Source organism: Doryrhamphus excisus, linkage group LG12 (genome assembly GCF_037039965.1).
Source record: "Doryrhamphus excisus strain RoL-2023G ecotype Guam linkage group LG12, RoL_Dexc_Guam_v1.1, whole genome shotgun sequence".
NCBI lineage: Eukaryota > Metazoa > Chordata > Actinopteri > Syngnathiformes > Syngnathidae > Doryrhamphus > Doryrhamphus excisus.
This window is the reverse complement of record NC_136368.1, coordinates 11,863,037-11,887,720: the sequence shown is the minus strand read 5'-3', so window position 1 is coordinate 11,887,720 and position 24,684 is coordinate 11,863,037. Positions and strand designations below refer to the sequence as shown.

Genomic DNA, 24,684 nt, shown 5'->3' with positions numbered 1-24,684 from the left:
TAAATAATATTGTCATTTAATGGGGGAAGGGGGGCAGTATCAGAGTAACACAAAACCAAAACTAATGGCTTAGCAGACCCCCTTCAATTAAGACTTAAATTTGTCATATGTAGAATATAAATGAATATTAAAAAATCTATGATCTGTAGAGGAGAACACATTAAAATGCATAATTGCTTCTGGAGTGTCCATGCTGTTGAAAGTGTTAAATGACAGCCTGTTCTCATGAGATATGACAGAAAATCAATGTATAATATAAATGCAGGAGATCCCACGAAACTTCAATTGACATTAAATCGTCAGTCTTTAAAGACAGAGCAAATATATTTTAAACTGGTGAAGATTTGATATAGATATAATTATATTTCTCATGAAATCATTTCAATTTATAGTATGCACTGTCATGCAACAGTCAAATGAATCAGAGAACAAATGTAACACACACACAAACCAAACCATCCATTGTCTGTTGGAGTTAATGATGTAATGACCTGTGTTGCCCTCCAGCCTGCAGGTCACATTTATCAGAGTTTTTCCATTTTCTAACAATATCAAGACTACCTTTACCTGTCCTAAATCCCCCCTTCAAGTCAGGGTGATAAAAAAGAGCAGTTTTTTTTGTGTGTGTGGTTTTCCTGGGGTGAAAGAAAGTAAAATAAAATGCTGTTTACCTCTCTTACTGTGCATGAAATGAAAAGATGAAAACTGCTCCATCCCTGAGGACGTTCGACTCTGAGAAGGGAAATAAGAGCACCTCGTTGAAATTTCACAAAATGCTGTTGGAGTTTTATTTATTTTTTGTTATCGCTGGAGTGTTGAGATTTATTAGTGTAGCTGGAATCAAGGTGAAGAATTACATGCCATCTTGTTGTCTCCTCTGGGCCAATGCGACAATACAGTATGTAAACTGCTAAGTTTTATAGATATACTCTATTTTCATCACAAACACAAATATGTAAGTGCATTTTGTTCTGCACCTGCACAAAGGAAGCATCAAGGTTGTCTTGTTCCATTGCGTAACCACTGAAAATATATGTGAGTGTTGTCTAAATGGGCCGTAATGATAATGGCTTGCAACACCAAAGCTTCTTGTCAGCCTAATTAGTTTGATAATAATTTGCTTTGTGGTAGCAGCTATTGTTGCGTTGAATGCCAAGTGGTGAGCTTGTGGTTTGTCCTGCATGTATTTTGAAGTATTTTAAGAGCTCATTCATATAATTGTGTTGTCTGTGGAGAGTGTTTTTTTTCATACATAAAAGCAATAAATTTGATATGCAATACACCTCTGCACCAGATAAGTATCAACTTGTAAAAAATCTCAAGGATGTTTGAAATTCATACTCGATTGTAGCGCAGGACAAGTGTTGGGAAGACAATACACAAGAGACAATAGAATAAGCAGCTAATTTGGGGGAAAAGTATCACATCATAGTTGCTAGGGTCCCGATGATGTCATCTAATTTGCATGATTGACCATGATGCATGTCATATTTTAGAAAAGCAAGCATCAGCATTTCAGGTTTTTTTCTCATTACATTATTCCTTTTTGCTCTTTTTTTAAATTTTTGCTGTTATTTTTGTATTGTGACACGGGCCTGTCAAAATAAACAAGCAGCCTTTCACGCTTTGGACACCCCTGGTTTACGTATTCCACTGACAGAAAAGTGTCTCCAAGCTCTTGTCTTCTTTGTAGGGATACAGAATTTGACATAGCAACTTCAGGCTTTTAAAAAACTAAACTGATAACCTTTTTTTATCCATTACTTTTTTATTTTGATTTACATGTTGAAGGAATGAATGTTGAAGAAAACATACATTTAATTTAGACTTTTAGTTTGTGCATATCTGGATGTAAGAATGACTCAAACAAAGTTGGATTTCACAAACTGTGCCTGTAGATTTGTCCTAACCAAAAATGACATCACCATTATTAACCTCCACAAATGGAGGCTGCACGGTGTGCGAGTGCTTGGCCTCACAACTAGGAGACCCGAGTTCAATTCCACCATTGGCCATCTCTGTGTGGAGTTTGCATGTTCTCCCCGTGCATTTCTCCGGTTTTCCTCGCACATTCCAAAAACATGCTAGGTTAATTGGCGACTCCAAATTGTCCATAGGTATGAATGTGAGTGTGAAAGGTTGTTTGTCTATATGTGCCCTGTGATTGGCTGGTGACCAGTCCAGGGTGTACCCTGCTTCTCGCCGGAAGACTGCTGGGATAGGCTCCACCAACCACCGCGGCCCTCGTGAGGAAAAGCGGTAGAAAAATGAATGAATGAATGAATGAATATAAAAATGGCGACTGCTCAGAAGTACAACTGTGACATCTTCAACAATAGTAAAGGGCTCGATTGTCCAACGCCATCATTTCCATGATAAATACACTGATCGTTTTAGCCCTTGTCTCTTTCAAATGCTGTGGTGATAGGAACAAGCCCCAGGTGTTGTCGCAATGTGCTTTTCAAGTTGCTAATAAACTTCGATATATTGAAGCTCCATGTTTTTTTTTCTCACGTCAATATATATTTTTTTACCAGTATGATGTCATAATTCTTGATATCAAGCACCCTTGAGCACCCTAAGTTCTTTGCACTTCTTAGCGCTAGTCATGACTCCCACATGTGAAAGACCGCACCGTACGCTCTTCTTCACACTTCTGTACCTCACCTTTCACTATTGTGGTAATGCACACTGCCAGGGCTTGTGGAGGTGCTCTGCATGTCTGGATCTCCACTCCGGCTGCAAATACATAACCTTTCATAACTGCTTGAGTTGAATTACTGAGTAAATGGATGATGCAAGAAATGCTCCTTGTCTTGCAGAGTTACAATGCACCTCACCACCTAAGAGGTAGCGCCAGAACCATTTGTGGCGGTACAAATGAATGAAAGGAGAACATGAGAATTATGTTGTATTGTTGGAACTCAAGCAGAATGTGAGTGACCATGTAGATGAATGAGAATATTCACAGGCATAGATTGTATAGCTCTAGTGCTATTTTATAAAGTAGGTAGGCAGATAATGAGGCAGTAAACACATCATACTTGATTCATGGCATTGACATTGATACATGGCATTCAACGTACTTGCATACTACAATTTACATGCAAATACTTTCATTATATATTGATGACTGTGGAACCTTGTCCTGTAAATTAAAACAATAATGAGGTTTTCCACTTATAGACGAATGAGGAAAGCAATATTTTTTGTATATCAGATGATAAAAACTATGAGCAGTAATTTCACCCTTTTTAAAGCAACTTCCTCCTGCAGCATGAACGTCAGTGCCCTCGTGCAGCCTTTGTGTACAAGTAACAACTCTTTTGATTATTTTGATAGTCAACAAGTCATCAGCTACTGAAACGATTAATCTGCTAGTCATCATTGCTCTTATTTAGCCCCGGGCTATTAAATTTATAGTTTTTTTTGGCTCACGCTAATAAGGACACATTCCTTCATTGAAAAATAGGCTTTTTTTTTAACCATTGCTGCTTATTATGATACAAATTGAAGTGAAAGGCAAGGACAGTCAAGGTGTATTTGGTTTGACATTCATGGTGTACTATTTTTTTGCACATGTGTATTATTGCTGTTATGACAGGTTAATTGCCCTCAGAGGATGAATAAAATACATCAATCTATCTATAAAAACTAATTACTGCACAATTTTATCCAAACCAAATGCAGGCAATACAGCTATAACATACACCAAGGACACATGCAGTTGCATCTACATGGGGCTACATGCCACTCATAATTTAGTCATATTCCTGTGCTCCTTTTCTGTGTAACATTGTAACATCGATATTTGGGATCATTGAACAGCTAGGAAATTCATTCATTCATTCATTCATTTTCTACCGCTTTTTCCTCATGAAGATACTTGCTGGAGCCTATCCCAGCTGTCTTCGGGCGAGAGGTGGGTTACACCCTGGACTGGTCGCCAGCCAATCACAGGGCACATATAGACAAACAACCATTCACACTCACATTCATACCTATGGACAATTTGGAGTTGCCAATTAACCTAGCATGTTTTTGGCATGTGGGAGGAAACCCACACATGCACGGGGAGAACATGCAAACTCCACACAGAGATGGCCGAGGGTGGAATTGAACCCTGGTCTCCTAGCTGTGAGGTCTGCTCGCTAACCGCCAATACAGGAATTGCATTTGTAATATTCCTACATACTGTATGTGTGTTGACCTGGGTGATGACGTCACTATGCGTCACTGCTACTGGACTGTAGACTACCGTCTAAAAGCATACAAAACACACATTGTCCCCTTAAACGTCATTTCAACTCACCAAAAGAAGAAGAGAACCAACTGGGTTTTACCGGTCCATTACAACTCCCATGATCATCACATACTGGTGGTGATGATGATCGCATCGTGACCCTCAAACTCACCACACCCTGCCAAGGGTTCGGTCCCAAATTGACCACACCGCGCCACCACGGTGAGACATTTGTGGAGGCTTAGTCACGCTCACAAAGACAGGAAGCAGACATGCTTGTTCTGATTGGTGTAGTGGGGGCGGTTCTGATCGCGCTGGGGTTTGGGGTTTTAAAGCTTTTTCATTGATATCAGAATCAGAATCAGAAAAGGGTTCATTGCCAGGTATGATCAAACACATACTAGGAATTTGTTTTGGTATAGTAGGTGCAGACACAACTATTAAAAAAGAATGAAAAATACAAAATATACAGAATAAGAATGAAAAATACAAAATATACAGAATAACAAAATATACAGAATAGGTCGATACCAATCTGTGGCCGATCAGAGCACCCCGAATATATACGTATATATATATATATATATATATATATATATATATATATATAGCGTCAGGCAAAATGATCTGAAAGTACATATAATCCCATTCTGTTTCATTATGTTTTAAAAATTAAATCAGTTCTGGCGGTGCGATTTTCGTTTCAATGCAGATCCAGTAGCTCTGAAGTTGGAAACCCATAACAAGATCGGGTTTCGAGCTGGTACGAGAGATCATGTCTACCAAGATTTAAGTGCAAACGGAACGCTCGTTGTGTTGCAGTTACAGATTTGTTTGTTTTGATAAATGTTTCCACAATGAAAACGCGATGCTCACCAGTCCAATTCATGGCAGCAACTGAAAAAGAAACAAAAAACAATGGCATTATAAAGGAACAAAGCAAAATGGTATTATATGAAAAAAAATGGCATTCGAAAATAAAAACACTTTTCTGTTTCTTTAGTTTATTTGCCCTTTATTTAACTTACACATGTGTCAGATTATTTTGTCTGACCCTGTTTTCAATTTATAAATATATGTTGCCAGGTATGACTATTGGGTCACATAGTCCAGACTGATCCACACTATCCACACTGATATTTTTTAATGTGTTCACTGTATTTGATGCAGAGGTCTTGTTGCCATTTTTTTCCCTTCATTGAGCTGAGTATAGTGATACATGTTTTGCAGAACCCCTGAGTTTTGTTGACCTTTAAAGGTTTGGCTTCTTCTGTTTTACATATTTCTCTGGGACGCATTAACACAAAATGAACCCCATTGCCAAAGCCTCCTTTGTGGCTCGTGTTTCCGTCCACATCCTGGTCTAACTGGGCGGCATTGGTGTCTGCCTCAGCAAATGTGTTCCACAGGGCGGACGTTTTTCTTTGGCCTATGGCTGGAGAATCCACACGTGGATACCAGTTAGTGTAGAGTAAATAGAAAGTGAAAGATGAGGTCTGCATGAAAGGAAGGGTGGTCTGGAAAAAAAAAGTGGTATAAAAACACGAGTCAGCACCTTCATTTGTGTTTACCATCGGGGGAAACCATTGATTGATATTGTTATTGGCATTTGTGTCATGCACGTCCAATGGCCGCTGCTTCAGGTGCTCTTCGACTGTTACTTCACAAGCTTGTTTTGGCTCGGAAACCAGACGAGTCGTCAGAAAAGGTCTGACAGCTGCTAACACGGAAAATGTAAATGAGCACACGAAGAAGCAAACCTCAGTGTTTAGAGTTTTTCTCCAAAAAGCACATTAAACATTTTACTAGCCATTACTGGTTTTCTGAGGTTGTCTGAGGCAAGTGCTTAGTCAGCATTTGGGCAGTTCTTTTGGTCTTTTATACACTTTGAAACGACATTAAAAAGGCTGACAGTTCTGTTCAATGGTGTCAGCTAAGTGTTGCTGTCGCCGGGCTCTTACATCAATCACAGGCCAAGAGGTGAAGTATGGCCTCAAGCTGCAGGACGGTGCAGTGGACCAGCCCCCCCCCCCACCCCTGCTGCCGATGCACACCCCACTTAAAATGCCAGAGCTTGTCTCTTGAACAAAGTTCCTAAGTGAAGTCATTGGATTTTCATCGTGTGCCATTGAATCTCACCTCACAGATCAAATAGATTACAACTGAATCAGCAATAGATCTGCTCACGTTATGAACATCTTGGAGTGGAAACTGACACACGGCATTGATTACCCATTGAAGGAAGGGCGACATTTTCAAACCGCATAAGTCTGATGTGTTGATGTCCTCGGAGGACACAATAATGTGTCTACCAGAGGGTCCATATTACATTTTCCTAAAGTGATACTTAATTGAAAATTTGAATAATGACTCCATAAGTTTCCCGCCGAGAATCCTGGCTACTCAAGTTAAACCGAAGAGGCAGGCTTGGTCATATACTGAAAGGGCTGGTAGAAATAATAAAAAAGGAGTATATAAATTATGAATGGAGGAAAGCTCAGCTGCTTTATTGCTGGATATTCTAATGAGAATAGGGCTTGTAAGGGCAGTGGTAAAATAAAGCCGTCATGAGTTGAGTGAGTTTGAGGTCATTAGTGGGTGATGGATATAGTTCAGTGCATCATAAAATGAAAAGTAAGGGTGACGTAATGAGTTTTGGGAAATGGGGAAAACTTGTGCACATGCTCAGCACCAGCTGCTTAAACACAGATGAAGTCATAAAAGCAGTCGTGTAGTGAGCATTTGCACGGATCAGCTCAACTGTAAAGGTTAAAATTAGTATGCAGCTTTTTTGCAGAGGCACTGCAAGGTACGTATTTTTCTTTTTTTTTTGGAGGGGGGGGCAGGCAACCAATACAGTGATTTATTCCTGAAAGGAGTTTTCTACTTGCATGTAAATGTACCAACATGTAATTTATTTGTGTGAGGGTTTTTTTTTTTTCTTTCGCCTTCAAGGTGCAAAGTCATGGCTTTGGGTATGCTGATGGGCGCCAAGGTTGACTTGGAAAAGTGAGGTTTGATGAAAACAAAGCGATTTCCAAGGGTGGAAAATGTGCATGGGTTTGAAGTCTGTCTGTCAGTCAGTTTGAAAGGGTTGAAAGGGTGGGGGTAGGGGCAACACCCTGAAGACAAGTCACCATATTACACTGTGTTCTCACCATGCTCAGGTACATCCCGCTGTGTCCAAACCCACCAATAGAAAACACCACTGCATGTTTATTTAGCATATTTGGCTGCAATATGGCACAGACCTCACATGTTTTCCAAATGTCTAACATAACAAAAGCTTTTCACCAGCATGGGTGGCGTTGCCATGGGAATTTTTATGGAGCAGTGATTTATTCGTATCGGAGCCTGGAGCATTAACTTGGCTGTTTTACCATTTAACCCTACGTTTGACGAGTTTACCTTTTATTGCTGTAGCCCGTTGTCTCTTCTTGCGAAAGGACTGATTTTTTTTGTGATTGATTATCTGGCTTGTTGACATGCTGCTGGCTGACCTACATCATTTTCAAGAAGCTGTTGTGCTGCATTCACACGTCATGAGTGACAGCTCCACACTGGAAATAATACTGTGTTACTGTCAAGGGCTGTCAGTTTACATTTTAAATATATTTGAAATATATATGAGATGGCTGAAGGGGAATTTTTTTTCAGCTTGACTGTTCAGTTCATGAGAATATAACATAACACAATTCCTATTTAGATTCTTTTCAATTTGCAAAATAACTTTTTAGGTACATTGCAGCTTGTTGATGGATTGACAGAAAAATGCCACTGTTTTTGAAAAAAAGGGATTGGGGTCACAATTTACAAAATGTTAGGGCACAGGGGGCTGGCATGAGCTGTCCCATTATGCTCACTTGACACCAGGAAGCACAATATGAATTAAAATCTTTTATTTTATATGACTTTCAAGCATCACAATTCCATTGAACTTGGTGAATTTAACCCCTAATTACCTAATGTCATGTGTGACTACATCTTCCTTAATCACAGGAACAGGCATTAAAGTTTGTTGAAGATTTACTAGCAATGTGTGCAAAGGCTAACATCCCATCCCATCCTCAGGGGGGTCCTCCACACTGGGGGCTGTGTCGGGTCTGCTGAGGGGGTGCCATCCTTGCGTCCCTTCGACCCGGCCGGCTGGGGGTTCCTCCCTTTGATTTGGGGGTCCGCCCATCTGTCGGAGTCGGGGGGCCCGGGTGCTGGTCCCCCGATGGCACGGCCTGCGGCTCCTCCCAGTGTGGACGGCCCCAAAGGTGGCGTTTCCTTGATCCTCAGTGCCATGCCATGTCTCCATACTCTGTGTGATTGTTTGTGTCATTGTGATTGTGTGTGTGTGTCTAGTATGAAGGGTGGGAGGGAGGGGCTTTCTTTGTAATTGTTTTTGCTTTTAATTGTGGTAATTGTTTTTATTTCTGTAAAGCAATTTGTGTTGCATGTCTTTGCAGGAAAAGTGCTCTACATATAAAGTTGATTTGAATAAAGTTGATTAGAAAAGTTTGTTACCAATAAATAAATGTACTTTACAATTTGAGTATATTTCATTATATGGATTAAGGTTTGTAGTTTTTTATGCTGAATTTAAATTTGATATTGTTTTGTATCGTCATATCTTGATATATGTTAAGGTCCATATCATCCAACCATACTTTACATCCATAAATACAAACTAACTGCAGTTGTAAACCATCATCATGTCTGTCAGAGGTGCATATATTCCACATTTTATTGATCGTATATCTGGTATACATGAATGCAGTAGTAACACTAACAACACTGAACATTATTTTTCATCTCATGCAAACCAATTGAAGACGCCAAGGATGACCAAAGGACAGCGCACAGCACACTGTAAAAACACTGAATAGTTTAACTTGAGAATTAAAAAACAAAATTGACAATAAATGGAAAAAGCCATTTGAAAAATCATAATTTTAGGTGAAAAATATCACGCAAATTTTCCAAGAATAAAGTCAAAATGTTAACGACAAATGCATTTTGTGAGAATAACTCTTAGTATTATTATCATTTTCGTAGTATCTTATATTTGGCCATCCTTTTTTGCAGCAGTGTGAAATACTCTGAAGTACCATTGTCATTATATCATTATTGCTTGTTGAAGATCTTATAGTAATTTTTAGAAAATTAGCTGGGCTACATCAATTACTGGGCTTTGTGCAGTTTTATATGAAGTGTAATACAGTATCTGTAACTTATTGTGAGTGCCTTTTAAGAAGCAAGGTGTGAAATAGAAGTGTAAGGATGACTATGGTGCGTTATTTTATACTATAGCTACAGGGCTCTAATATTAGTAAATGTATTGGGAGGTAATAAACAAGTTTTTATGCTGTAACTACGAAAATAGTAAATTCATTAATGTTGAATCCTACATCATAATTCACTTCCTGCAGTCTGGTCTGAAATGAAAAAAAGGGACGACTGTAACAGCAAAAGTTCATTTAACAGATATAAGGTGCATCACAGCAAAATATTTATTTAAATTAAAAGTGCAATAAATAAAAAATGAGTTGCATCACCTCATTATTGAAATAAAATGAACATCTGTAGACATAACTAATAGGTAAAAATGCTGATGGCGATAAGACCGAATGACGCTGTCAGAATCCTAGCTGGGGACTCTCTCTCCCAGCTGCCACCTGGCACAGGCCGAAGGCTTGTGGCTCCATCATGCATTCTTGGCCCAGAAAACTTGAAAACACAGGGAGGGATTCATCTATCCCCCAACGAGATTCATTCAGCAGACAAACCTAAAGCCTGTTGGGGATGCTGCGCAGTGTTTCTTTTAAAAAAAACAAATGAAGCATGTGGCAATTACCGACAATAAGCAATTGAGTTGTTTCTATTCCCTAATTTGAATCAAACTGAAGTCCATGGAGCTGAACATTTGTGTTTGCTTCTTGGATTGCTGTTCAAATATAACCAGCAAACTAAAAGATGCAGTTTGGATGAATTAATCCACACTTAATTAATCAAAAGCTGTATACATAGAACTCAGTAAATTAATAAATATGCAAACTTGTATGCTGTCTTGTATCAACATTTGACAGTGTCCGGGCTTCTGTCTCGTGGATTTTCCCCAAGTACTCCAGTTTCCTCCCACATTCCAAAAAAATGCTAGGTTAATTGGTGACTCCAAATTGTCCATAGGTATGAATGTGAGTGTGAATGGTTGTTTGTCTATATGTGCCCTGTGATTGGCTGGCGACCAGTCCAGGGTGAACCCCACCTCTCGCCCAAAGACAGCTGGGATAGGCCCCAGCATACCCCTGCAACCCTAATGAGGATAAGCGGTATACAATATGGATGGCTGATTTTACCATTAATGTACATCCAATCCATTTTCTATTATCCTCACTAGGGTATGCTGGAGCCTATCCCAGCTTCGGGCAATAGGCGGTGTACAACCTGGAGTGGTCCCCAGCCATTGAATTTGGGAGGATACAAGAGTACTTGGTGAAAACCCACGCATGGGGAGGATTTATAAATATATATTTTGAAAAACTGTAATGGAGGTGGGGCGGCACGGTGGACGAGTGGTTAGAGCACAGACCTCACAGCTAGGAGACCGGGGTTCAATTCCACTCTCGGCCATCTGTGTGTGGAGTTTGCATGTTGCATGTGCGTGCGTGGGTTTTCTCCGGGTACTCCGGTTTCCTCCCACATTCCAAAAACATGCTAGGTTAATTGGCGACTCCAAATTGTCCATAGGTATGAATGTGAGTGTGAATGGTTGTTTGTCTATATGTGCCCTGTGATTGGCTGGCGACCAGTCCAGGGTGTACCCTGCCTCTTGCCCGAAGACAGCTGGGATAGGCTCCAGCACCCCCGCGACCCTCGTGAGGAAAAGCGGTAGAAAATGAAAGAATGAATGAATGTAATGGAGGTAAACTGTAAAAGTTGAAATATGTTTTAATATAATTATGTTGAGAGTGATTTCTTGGCACCCCCTGGAGGCCACAACACTTTTAGCATCCATCTATATTGCCTCATGAGTTTGCCGGTTCTGACTGGGTTAATGGATGAATTGTCCAAAGCTGTACCTTCCCACACAGACCAATCACAGTTCACAATACATACAAGACACACAAGAACATCACACGCACAAAAGCCGTAAATACAAAACCCAAGCGCACCGAGTTTCTAAAATGATTGTCTGCACCCCGTCTGTGTTGCCACAGCCTTTCCTGGCACAGCTAATTGTAATCTAGTCCACTGCAATGGATGATAAAAAGGGAAAGTGTTGGCGTCATTCACACTTCAGAGTGCAAATAGCAACAACTGTGCACCTTGTTTACTGTCCAGTGCAATGGATTTTGACGGGACTAAGAATATCTACATGCTTGGTGGTTTGGAGTGAGTGTGCAGGCACTGACTATGCACTTTAAGAGGCTTTTGGGTCTGAAATATTTGTGAGATTGCTCCTAAATATGAATAATGAATGATTGCACTTTCATTGCACAGTCCATGAATTGGACTTTTTAAAAGATTTCAGTACCTGCATGTGAAGCATGTTCCCAATCCCATTGCCAGAGGTTGTGATTCAGTCTTGTGTTAGAATTTAATGAACATACACATCAGCAAACGGTGTTTTCAATTCATCAGTTTTGTAGGATTCCCTGACATGTTGCTCAGCAGTTCATCTTGTTTTTTTTCTTGTCTTGTCACTACTGGATTTGGAGTCTTATTAAGTGTGCTACAAAAACCACCAAAGTTCACTCATGTTTGTTTGTAGATACCTTTGATAAGATGAGAACAATTCCACCCGCTTTGTGGATTCTCTCAGTCTGCTTTCTTACTAGCTGCTTGTAAATGTGTGCAGAGTGATGCGCGATGCACTTCACCACTCTCAGAAGAGACAAGAGATTAAGCACTTGGGGCCCAAACTTGTTGGCTGTCACAGGTATATCTCGCTACCCAACACCTGATAAGAGCTTGGTGTTCTGAAATACATACCTGAGCCCTACTTTGAGTTTTAAGATTGCTTTTTCGGCTTTGGTCTTGTAAACAATTAAGGATTTGTACTTTTGGTGTAAAAAAAAATGCATTTTCAGGGCTCGACAATAACGATGTACCGATGGCCCGGGGCAAGTTAAAAGAAAATTCGGGCAAGTAAATCCAATCAGTGATATTCCCGTCGGGCAAGTGCACTTTGGCATGCCATACTGCCAAGTTTTTTTTAAAGCGTTTTTTGTTAGGTGTTGGTAAAACACGGACTGTGTAATTCCGGTGGTAATTTGCAAAGCAATCCTTGCAAATCTTGAAATGGACCAATCAGAATCGTTTATTTAGACCGCGGTCCACAGTCCGCGTTTTACCCGCACCCGTTCTTGTTCGCGATCAACCAATCAGCGATGGTTTGACTAGGAAAACATCTATCATGGCGTCCCTGCCAACATCATCTAATTCTTCAACAACTTGTGAAGGAAAACACCAAAAAGTGATGAAACAGGGCCTCCTAAACAAGTATTTTATTAGCGGCAGCAAATCAAATGATGGCACAGGTGAGTGAATCACATTGCTGTGACAATTTGAAGTGGTCACAATGAAACACCACCGATTAGATCCAATACGAACAAATACGCTACAAAATCTAGCGCTTCCATTTCTCTGTGTATTTTTCTCACCTTTGCTTCACAAATTATTGTTTGACCATTGAGCATTTTTTTCTGGATGAAAAACACTTTACTAATACACAAATGTGTCTATTCAATAATGTTTCATTGTGGTGCACAACTTATAAAAGGCAAAGTGCCTAGAAGTCTCTTGACAATCCAGATTTCCATGCAACGTCATGATCTATGCAGGAAAACACCCACAAGAAATGATAATCATTTCATCTTTATTAGAGATTCTCATGTGATGCCACAAAAATGATATCATTATGGCAGTCTTTTCATTTTACATGGGTCAAGTTCGGGCAAGTAGTTCTCACCTTAAGGATTCCCCATGGGCAAGTCATTTTTGTTTTTAATGTAGAGCCCTGATTTTAGTTGTACTATCTTGTTTTCCATTTCAACTCCACTTATATAGATTTTACATGAAATTGATCAAAAAACGTTATGCACATTATCCACATTATTGTTTCACACAATTCTCGTGATTTCCACCTAAGGCCAGAACAGTATTTTAAAAAAGGGTGTGAAGTTTGTGAGCGACAGTCTTGTTCTAAAACTACAAGTGTATAAAACAGGTCAGGTTATTTTAGAGACTAACATAAAACAATGCTGTGGACAAGTGATCCGTCCCCAGTGTATGCAACCTCTCATCAAAAATCTCCTTCTGATCAATTCTGTCTTCATCTGCCATGTTCAGGGTAAACAGAGTAAATATTGCATGGATGATTGATTGGAATAACAACACTTGGAATAACAACAACCACGGAATGAATGAGTGGATGGGGAATGGACAGAAAAGAGAAATTAAAGACATCTGATCCAATTATTCAAATGAAAGACAAGAAGGAGTGACATGGTCCTGATTAGCTTGACACTAAAGAAACGGATGGAAATTACCTGAATGCCAAATCTGGGGGCTGTACGGTGGACGAGTGGTTAGCGCGCACACAGCTAGGAGACGCGGGTTCGAGTTTGCATGTTCTCCCCGTGCATGCGTGGGTTTTTCTGGGTACTCCGGTTTCCTCCCACATTCCAAAAACATGCTAGGTTAATTGGCGACTCCAAATTGTCCATAGGTATGAATGTGAGTGTGAATGGTTGTTTGTCTATATGTGCCCTGTGATTGGCTGGCGACCAGTCCAGGGTGCACAAAGACGGTTGGGGTAGGCTCCAGCACCCCCGCGACCCTCATGAGGATAAGCGGTATAGAAAATGGATGGATGGTAAATCTGGTGCTCCCATCAATTCTATATAAATAATGTAAAATGCACACTGTCCATAAACTAACAAATAACGAATAAACGTGAGACAAATAATCAGAAGATGGTGAAAGTAAAATACCAAAAGACTGTTCAACAACAGTATAACATAACTATTCTAGTTTTAATTACATTGTGCAGTACTAGTTATAGCAAACCAATTTACGGCCAAATGATAATCAATTGATTGTTAGTTGAAGGCAGGCAATGCAGTTTTCCGCTAGGCAAGCAGCGGTGCTTTCAGGTGACTTAACTCACTGAGCATCCACAGCATGTGTCGACTTATTGAGCTTGTTAGCTTCTTGCTATTGAACAGTGGAGACTGACGACAGGTGGAGAGAGTAATCTGAGTTGGAACCAATGAATACATTAGAACAGTCACTACACAACGTATTCCAAATTTGGTCTGAAACCAAAGAACAAGGTTTTAACCAAAGACTCTGAACGGTCCGATACATGGTGGAAATGATGGACGTGCAATCACAGGAGGTGCACTTCATGCACATGACGGCGGAGTCTTTGGGGAGGGAGGAGTGCATAGACACAGAAGCAAGAACCAGGCTTTACATTGCAATTTTAACGTCAAACCTGTCAGAGGCCTGTGATGCTGTCTCACCCGACAGCATGTTGATGTTTTGACACAGGATTATTTATATTATTGTTTTGTGCTTTAATTGCTCCCCTCTGTTTTCCCATTTGGTGCTTTACCTTGGGTAGACACAGCTATGGGACACAACATAATACTTTAAATTAGTATTTCTCAACTGGATTGGCTGTGGGACACACCATCATCGCTCATAATTGGGCAATTTTTGTCAATGCAAACTTAAAGGATCTCAAAGGATCTGTTTGCAAAACAACATGAGCTGCAGCAGTGTATGCTGTTTTCTCTTCTCCAGCAGATATCTGCAGCTTTGTGTCAGACGGATGTCATGTTAAGTTCCCACTTTAGTTCCCAAGCTTGACAAAGTCACCCATAAAAATGGCATGCAACTCGTGGCGGCGTAGCAAGTGGATTCCACAGACAGGTGCATTAATGAACATCAATCACATCATTACATTATTTATTTTTGTTCAGGCAAAGACCCACGACCCACTGAAATGCATTCTACTGCACAGATAGTCGCGCCTTTTTGACTTCTAACGTTCTTGTCTTAGCTTACTTTCTTTGTTCGTTTTACTTTTTATAAATGACTATACGGTGCCTTTGTGACACACAGGGCCAGCCAGCCCTGCCAATTACCTGCTAAATGAGAGTCGAGCAGCGCTAGCCAATGAGCTAAAAGCCCAATTGTCAACTCATTGTCCAGCACAGCTTTTAAGGCATCAGAGAGTGAGGTTTATACCAGCATAGGTTCGCAAAGCCACACCACTTGGCATCCATTTAATCATGAATCATCCCCCCTTGCACTGTCACCCTGAATACTTTAGTTTGTCTTTATCTTTTGCCACTTCATACAAGGTGACCATAATTTGATTACTGAAAACCAGAACACTTGACCCAGCAATGAGATACTCAAATGATACACAAAGTTCACTCAAAGATGCCTTGCAATAATGTTGCTGTAATAATGTTAAATAGGCATGCACATGTTTTCTATGCTATTACTATGTAAATTACTATTTAAATGATGAAAAAATAATGTAACTCAGAAACAAGGTGGTCAAGTGTTTTTAAACATCCAAATTCAGCAATCTATTTCTACCACTTATCCTGTTCAGGGTCATCAGGAACTGGCGTGGTATCCCTGCTTGGCCAAAAGACAAACTACACCCTGGATTAGTCACCAGTCACTCACAGGGTACATATCGAGACAGACAACCATTCACACTCACATTAAAACTGTCACTTAGTGGGGATGAACCAACGGTGCGTGCAACTGAAGTCAGGCGACCACAAAGCCACCGGTGATGCCCATCCACAACTACTACTACAGTATGTGCAGTGCCAAGACTAACTTATTGTATTACTCCTTTTTCAAAACAGTATATGACAGTCCTACAATGTCAGACATTTATCATTGACTTATTTCAATGAATTACTACAATTAGAAAATTAAAAGGCTTAATGTCAAGGTTATTTATTTAAATCTACAGTAATACAAGGATTCAGATTTTTCTATATGCATTATCTGAAATTATAACATTAATTTTGGTATTTTCATGGGTATCCTATAAAGAGTTAAATCACACAGCAGACACCTTCTGTCACCATCTGCCTCCCACTTGGTTAAAAGTGAAATAAAGTCGGGACACAGGTGTTGCTTCTTTTTGCAGGAGATGCCATTTGGAACCAGAAATAGTGCAGTCAGGATCAGTAACACAGAGCTGTGGTTTGGACATACACCTGCTGTCTCAAACGATTTTATTATTGCATTGTTATATTCACTATGAAATGGTAAAATAAACCAGTTACTTTAAATAGTAATCAAATGGTAAATTTTAGTATTGTTTATCACACTCAATTGGTTCTAGGCGCGAAGTGGGAAAGAGCACAGAAAGCGCCTATCCCAGCTGTCTTCGAGCGAGAGGCGAACTGATCGGCAGCTAATCACAGGGCACATCTAGACAAACAACCATTCACACTCACATTCATACCTATGGACAATTTGGAGTCGCCAATTAACCTACCCGGAGAAAACCCACGCATGCACGGGGAAAACACGCAAACTCTATACAGAGATGCCCAGGCAGGGAATCGAACCTGTGTGGCCTAGCTGTGTGGCCTGCATGCAAACCAGCCCCACTACAGATACAGATAATTTTGATGTGTGAACAGATACAGATACAGATAGTTATGCACTCGCTCTCCCGAGTTTGACTCATGAAGAGAGACACATTTGCAAGTATTTAATATACAGACAGTTCATGCAAGCATTATTTTATCTTATAGATTGTGTTTATGTTTATACCTACTTCGTCATGTCAGGTAAATATGCAGTGCCCTACATTGAAAACATTTAGATTCAACATCAAAAAAATAAATAATAAATAATAAAGACTAAAGTATTCTGGACCGATGTTTTTTTTAGGCTCTCTCGGTACTTTCTTGGTAGATTCCAACCTGCCTTTCTTATTCTTTAGTGGTGTCGCCGTTGCAGTTTTGTCCATTGACAACTGAGGTTGCTATTTGTTGACTTTTTTTTAAGTAATGCAATATGACACACCTGCCATATGTTCCAATATTTTTGCTCTGATGACAAATGGGTTAAACCAAAAGGAACCATCTTCTACTTTTTGCATTAGATCCACATATAAGTACCTGGAAAAGCAGAATTGTTGTCCTCTGGTCTTTTATTCATCTTTAGACCTCACTGTTCCAATATTTCTGGAGGGCACTGTAGACATTGGATAGTGGTACAAAAAAACAGTCATTCAAAATGTGAAAATCATACACATTGAAATGACCAAACGTGTTTTTCGCTGAACCACATTTGCATATATATCTCAACAACTGAACAAAGTATAATTACAATGATAAGCAAACTCAGCGTGTCCGTGGTTGGAGTGTACGCTTGTTAAAGTGTGCTAATGACTTTGAAGTACAATGTATGGCAGTAATTAAGTGCAAATGCAACCTCATACTGTGGGAGGAGGCTAATCAATAGTAGAAAATGAGCTAGGAAAGGTCACATGCAATCCTAAATAATTATGTGCAAAAGGGAAGACATAAACTCGCAGTAAAACATGCCATTGGATGAAGGCTTAAACAGTTGGAGTGTAGGTTATATCAAATCTTTGAGTTCATTTGTGCAATTATATTATACGTGTCCTGGGAAAACACAATTAAATAGGCATCATTCTGATATATGAACATTCTGATATATAAGTATCTATATATGTATATATATATATATATATATATATATATATATATATATCCAGTATGTCGTGATTAAAATTGTGTTTTGCAGTTGCTGTTTTTATTGAATTATCTTGAAAATGCATGCTGGGCGCTCTTGTTTGACTTGACTGTGTCTTTTGATTGCTATTGAAGGTCATTCTTCACCCAGTAAAAAGAAGAAAATGTAAAACCTATACGCTTTAATTTATCCTGTTAAAATTTGAGATTATTAGAGGTAGAATTGGCTCTGTCATTAGACCAAGATGAAGAGAACCAGTTGTAAATTAAATTTATTTGAAATGTACAAACTGTCAATATATTGACAGTTTTTTTTTTAGAGTTGTTTAGTTGAGGATTTTACAGTATTTGAGCTATTTAAATTGTTTTTGTTTTGTTTGGACTTCAAATTTCACAGCTTCACTCTATCATGGTTTTTCATAAAATATATTAAAAACATTAATAAATCATGCCACTTTGGTGGTTGAATTACTGTAAAAATTATGCATATTGTAGCAAATTGTACATACATATTGCCTAAATTGCACATCATTTTTAAGCAAACAATTGGTTGAATGAACTAAAATATATGTATAAGGCATTAAGAAGATGCATTCAAGACACTGTGAATGTTATTTATATAGTATTCTATCTTGGTCACTACGTGTTTGATGTTTGGTGAAGGACGGGAAAACAGACTTTTATTGCAGGTTAGAATTTTCTCAAAATAATCGGTAATAAGAACACAGGCTACTGTTGCTACAGTAACCCATATTAACTACTCAACTACTCAACTATGACTCTTCGGCGTCACTTCCTCTCCATCCGCCACACAGCATCCCTCGGGAACACATTTTTAGCACACACATGCACGGGTCTTGTTTATGTCTTAAATGGCTTATTAATTGTTATCTACAATATTGGGTAATACAAGTGTACAAGTGACTATAGGGGCGTTAGTTAAAATTGAGAGGGCTCTAATAATGTTAAAAAAGATATTTACATGGCTGTAAACAACTTTTATATGTTCTAATTACAAAAATATTGCATTTATGAAAAACATTCACTAATTAACCGTAATCGGGATCACTGTATTATAACCGTTGTCTGCACTTTTATTGTATTCTATTATTTGACTTGACATAATTTATCTTTTCAATAAAGATATTACAAAGTAACATATTTTAGAGCTGTGATTACAACAATGTGAAACCATGGTGTTTTTGCATAAGGTTACTGCCAGCGTCTTCACGCTTCATTGTGAGGTAATGCAAAGTAAAGTAGCACTGACCATGTGACTCTTGTCCTAATCTCCAAAGATGAAGCAGAAATTACCTGACAAGTGCCCAATGTAATATAACCTCTCTTGAGATACATTTCATGAAAGCAGCCCCTGACAAGATTATTGTGTTGACAAGTATGTCTTCTTGTCAGCTATGTCAAGTCTATCCCGTGAAGCTTGTTGGAAGTGACGACAATTTGGAAAAATATCTAAAAATAACTAGTGGTGCAAAACAATGTGCCTTTAAGGGCTTCCATCATCCGGCATGGTTAACATGACATGACAGGTCTCTATTTTAGATACTCTCTTGACCTAAGTCGAACCAACACATTCATGACAGACTCGGTTACCTCCGTGATGTGCTTCATCATTCGTGACAGTCAGCCAAGACAAGGAATATGAGCTCCCTGAGGTCCACTGCATTTGCAACAATCCACAGATGAGGTCTTTAGAGACATTTACAAAGCTGTCATCACATGGCTTGAGCGGGAAAGTCTCTCTAAGTACCGTCATGTATGATGATGACCATGTACTGCTCTGATTCAGCTAGTATCAGATCTTCAGATTATTGGGTGGGGGGGATAATTATTTGATTTTACCCCGTTACAAACACATGAACTGTCCAGAATTGTTATGGTAGTTTTATTGTCGCAAAGAAAGATGGGGCATTCAAAGAAATCCAGACATCAGATAAAGGTTATGATTTCATTTATGTTTCATTCATCCATCCATTATCTGTACCGTTTGTCCTCACTAGGGCCGCGGGTATGCTGGGGCCCATCCCATCTGTCTTTAGGCGAGGGGTGGGGTAATACATTTGTATTTGACTGAATGAAATGAGTATTTGCTCCAGGACCAACCAGCAAGCATTATGACTCACACAGACAAAGAATCTCACAAATGAATCTTGTCCCTACAACGAGAAGCTTGGTGAGAAAGCGACCACCGTTGGCATGATAATTACAAAATGGAAGAAATGCAAGATATCAGCCCATCAGCTCAGAATTACCTTTTGCCCTTTAAAACACCTTTGCCCATCAGACACAATCCCTATGTGAGATTTGAACACGCACAGTATGTCTTCCTATTTTCTGTGCGGATTAAAGATATAAAAAGAGCTAAAAAGACGCAGCTAAGCATACACGTAGAGGGAAGAACCAATTCCGAGTTAACAATAGATGTAGGTGTTCATATCTATGTTATGTGATGGACCTGATGGGGCTCCATCCATCCATTTTCTACCGATTATGCACACAAGGGTCGTGGGCATGCTGGAGTCTATCCCAGCTGTCTTCGGGCGGGAGGCGGGGTACACCCTGGACTGGTCGCCAGCCAATCACAGGGCACATAAAGACAAACAACCATTCACACTCACATTCATACCTATGGACAATTTGGAGTCGCCAATTAACCTAGCACAGGGGTGGGCAAACTATGGCCCAGGGGGCCACATCCGGCCCGCCAAGTGTTTGAATACGGCCCGCCCAATCTTTCCAAAGTATTTCATTTAAACTCAACATACAACCTGGCATCATGGCCTGAGCCAACCTTTTGATGGTTTTATCAATTTTGTTTTTGACATGGTCTGTTGTTTACAAAGTGCTCCTGAAAAAAGGGACACAAGCACATAATAATAATAATAATAATAATAATAATAATAATAATAATAATAATAATAATAATAATAATAATAATAATAATAATAATAATAATAATAATTATTATTATTATTATTATTAGATTATTATTAGATTATTATAATAATTATTATAACTATTATGATTATTATAATTATTATATTAATGCTAATTATTATATTAATTATATATAATATTATTGTTATATTTGCATATTTTACATAATAATAATATAATAATAATTATTTAAATTTTATTGTAATTGTTATAATATTTTATTATTTTTAAAATATTTAAATATAAATATAAAATAATAAATAATAATAGCAGATTGCATGACAATTTTACAGATACAATAATACCAGGTGGACTGTTACGTGTAAAATATATAGTCTGCCCCCCCGGTAAATTTTGTCATATCAATGCGGCCCGCGAGCCAAAAAGTTTGCCCACCCCTGACCTAGCATGTTTTTGGAATGTGGGAGGAAACCGGAGTACTCGGATAAAACCCACTCACGCACAGGGAGAACATGAAAACTCCACACAGAGATGCCCAAGCAGGGAATCGAATCCAGGTCTCCGAGCTGTGTGGCCATTCCAGACACCCAAAAAATATGAACACAATTTCATTTTAAAAGACAATAATTGTAGTTTACATGCAGAAAACAATGACAAATTATAAATCCATCCATCCATTTTCTACCGCTTCTCCTCACGAGGGGCATGCTGGAGCCTATACCAGCTGTCTTCGGGTCAGAGGCGGGGTACACCCTGGATATAAATAATGAATGAAATTGATAAATTATCATTTAGCAACACTCTTACTGTTATAGAAGATTCTTGTTGGAAAGACCATTCACACTCATATTCATACCTATGGACCTAGTATACCATTTGGAGTCACTAATTAACCTAACATGTTTTTGGAATGTGGGAGGAAACCGGAGTACCCAGAGAAAACCCACACACGCACAGGGAGAACATGCAAATGGTCTTGGGTCATATTTACTAAAATGCTGTCTCCCTGAGGCTTTCATGGGACCCAGTCATTGTGATTGCTGATCTGCAGCACCTGGGAGGACACGCCCAGGAAATAAAACGACTACATCTCTGGTGGCTTGGCTGATTTTTGTTTGGCTGTTTGTTTAAGTCAGTTGTTTCCTTTGTCTGCCTTCATGTTAACCTGTTGAGCCAGGTTGTGAAAACAACCTTTCTGAAATCAATGTGCCCAGGAAGAACCTTCTGGTAAAGCTTAAAAGAACCTAAATACTGTAGTATTACATGTTATCATGCAGAATTTTGGAGATTTTTATATAGATTTGAATGGCGGCATATAGGTGTCCCCCAGCTGTCTGTCCTTTAACTCTGCAACTAACGATTAGTTTAATGTAACTGATAATTAATCTGTGAAATTCTTTTTTTTTTGGCGGAAATAAGAACCAAATTGAACCAAAGAAGATTCAAGGGTAATGAATAATTTGGAACAAAAACACAAGTGTGCTGTGCCAGAGCTGGAAATGTTGTCAGCCAGAAGTGTTAGTGGTCCATTTCTTTCAAAGGCGAGTTTGGGACATTTCAGGGCACCTCAACGGCTTTCATTTCCATCGCTGCGTAAATGCCTGCTGCAGGCAGCATCTCCCTATGGTACTGGAGCTCTTCATTATTAAAGCCCCCTCGTCGACCATCCTCCACACTTCTCTGACCTAATGACTTCCTGGAGAGCTAAGCCACCCTTTAAAGTGCATTTTTATTTTGCACTCTCTGGCTTCTTCTTGTAGAGAAGCAGTGAAAGCACCGCATCATTGTTTTTTATAGCATTTGGTAGAAAAAGAAAATCGGCTCATCCTTTTGTGGCATTAAATATTAATATCTATTTATAGATACACAGGATGGAACTTAAGTGTGAAGGGAAAAAAGGAACAGTATCTAGCAGTAACAACTTTCATTATGACGTTATCTATAAAAATCTAAAAGAATCCTGCAATATGACATGAAATGTGATTCAGGTTAGCTTACATAACTTTCAGCAGCTTGAAAGGGAATTATTGTTTGAAAGAACTGACTTCAGGCAAATCTATTCCATAATGAATTAAATAAAACAGACCAATTTATTGGTTTTACTTTCATTTTTATTTGCTTCAAACCAGCTGTAATTATTACCCATTTAATAAAATGTATTCTGCTTTGTGATGTGTTGATGCAATCCATGCGAATTCATTGCAAGTGATTGTCACTTTCCACATGATACAACATACCTTTTGCCTTAGGCCAATGGTATGGTGGTGGTTTCATGCATGTGAAAGCTGAGTGAGGTTGACATTTTCCTCATGTGCCTCTTAACTTGATAGCATCTGTCAGGAGTGGTGTAATTTAAACTGTTACTCCTCATTGCCGTGTGAATGTGACCTCATCCTTTTCAGTTCTGCTTATGTGGTACTTTATGTCAATTTCAGCATCTGGATTCTGTCCATGCCTTCCGCAGTGTTCATTAAAGTATGTGGCTGGGAAGTGACAATGCGGTTTAAGAGAAAAACATGCACCCATAAGGGATTGAAGAGCTGTTTTTATTTAAACTCTCATGAATGCAGCATGATTGTTTTTGTTGTCTATAGACTACAAAAGTTCAAGTGTGAATATTTAGTTAAAGCACTGTCTTCTGTGCTGGCCAGGCACTGTTCAGATGATGTGACTAAGGACACTTTGTAAGTGCTCATGTGGAAGTACAATTTTTTATTAATACACATAATCACCTGGTGTCTTTGAACACAATCCCTCATTGCTCATAATAACAGTTATAGAGCGATTCAAATGTTAAAATCACGCATGACACAGACATTTCTGTTCATTTCATAGTTGTGGAATATATATATATATATATATAATCATGCCCTGTCATCAGCAGCTATTTTGTTAATAAAATACAGTAAGATTGAGCATATTCCACGTATAGTTGCACATGGTGATTAATCAGAATAAAAATAATTTGACAGCCGTAGTGTTTGAGAACTTGCATTGGATTTCATTTGTGTGTGATTGTGTACATTGTACATTTGGTGCTACAATAAAATTCCAGAGGCCAGGACAGGGGCAAACCAGAGAACGAACCTCACCACTATCTGTAATTCCCGAGGCAGCTCTCAGTGGAAAATAGAAAGTCAGATATAGTCTGTGTCCCATGCCAATTTTTGATAATAGAAGAGTAAAGTACCTTGCCCAGTGAGGAGCTACCATATTTCATTTTCAAAGGACGTTCTCTTGGCACCGCCGACTCACATTGATAGGAGTGTCACCATGGCAGACCATGCACTCTTAGATGACTACATGACTACAATTTTGTATGAAATGTTGATTTTGTAATCTGTACACTCATTTTATCATACTTTATTCTATATTTGTGAAGGACTGATGAGCCTCTTCCATAGAGTCATAGCTGACTTCAGATTCATTTAGAAAAACAATCACACTCCCACCCAATTAGTGCTGCTGTACGTTTTGACAGCAAGAGAGCACACAGGAATGAAGAACATTCATGAGCTTGGAAGCAAGGTTGCAATTCTATTGCTTCTGAAAGATTCTGTTTTTTTATTCCTCATGTTCTAGCACAGCATTTCAATGAGCTTGATGCAGCAAGAGCCTTCCGTGGTCACCCTGGTCAGAGATCAGTACACTATGGGAAATAATGATAATAATGTGATGCAAAAACATTGCCCTGGCATGAGCTTTAATATCTTATATGTAGCATTTTGTGTCTTCGCCATGGATATTTCTTTTTTCTTTCAG

The 24,684-nt window shown here is 39.0% G+C and overlaps 1 protein-coding gene across 11 annotated transcripts in view; it reads left to right on the top strand.

The window, feature by feature from the left end:
- lrp1bb (low density lipoprotein receptor-related protein 1Bb) overlaps positions 1–24,684 on the top strand; it is a 265,115-nt gene that overhangs the window by 1,382 nt on the left and 239,049 nt on the right. The gene's annotated exons all lie outside the window — the stretch shown is intronic.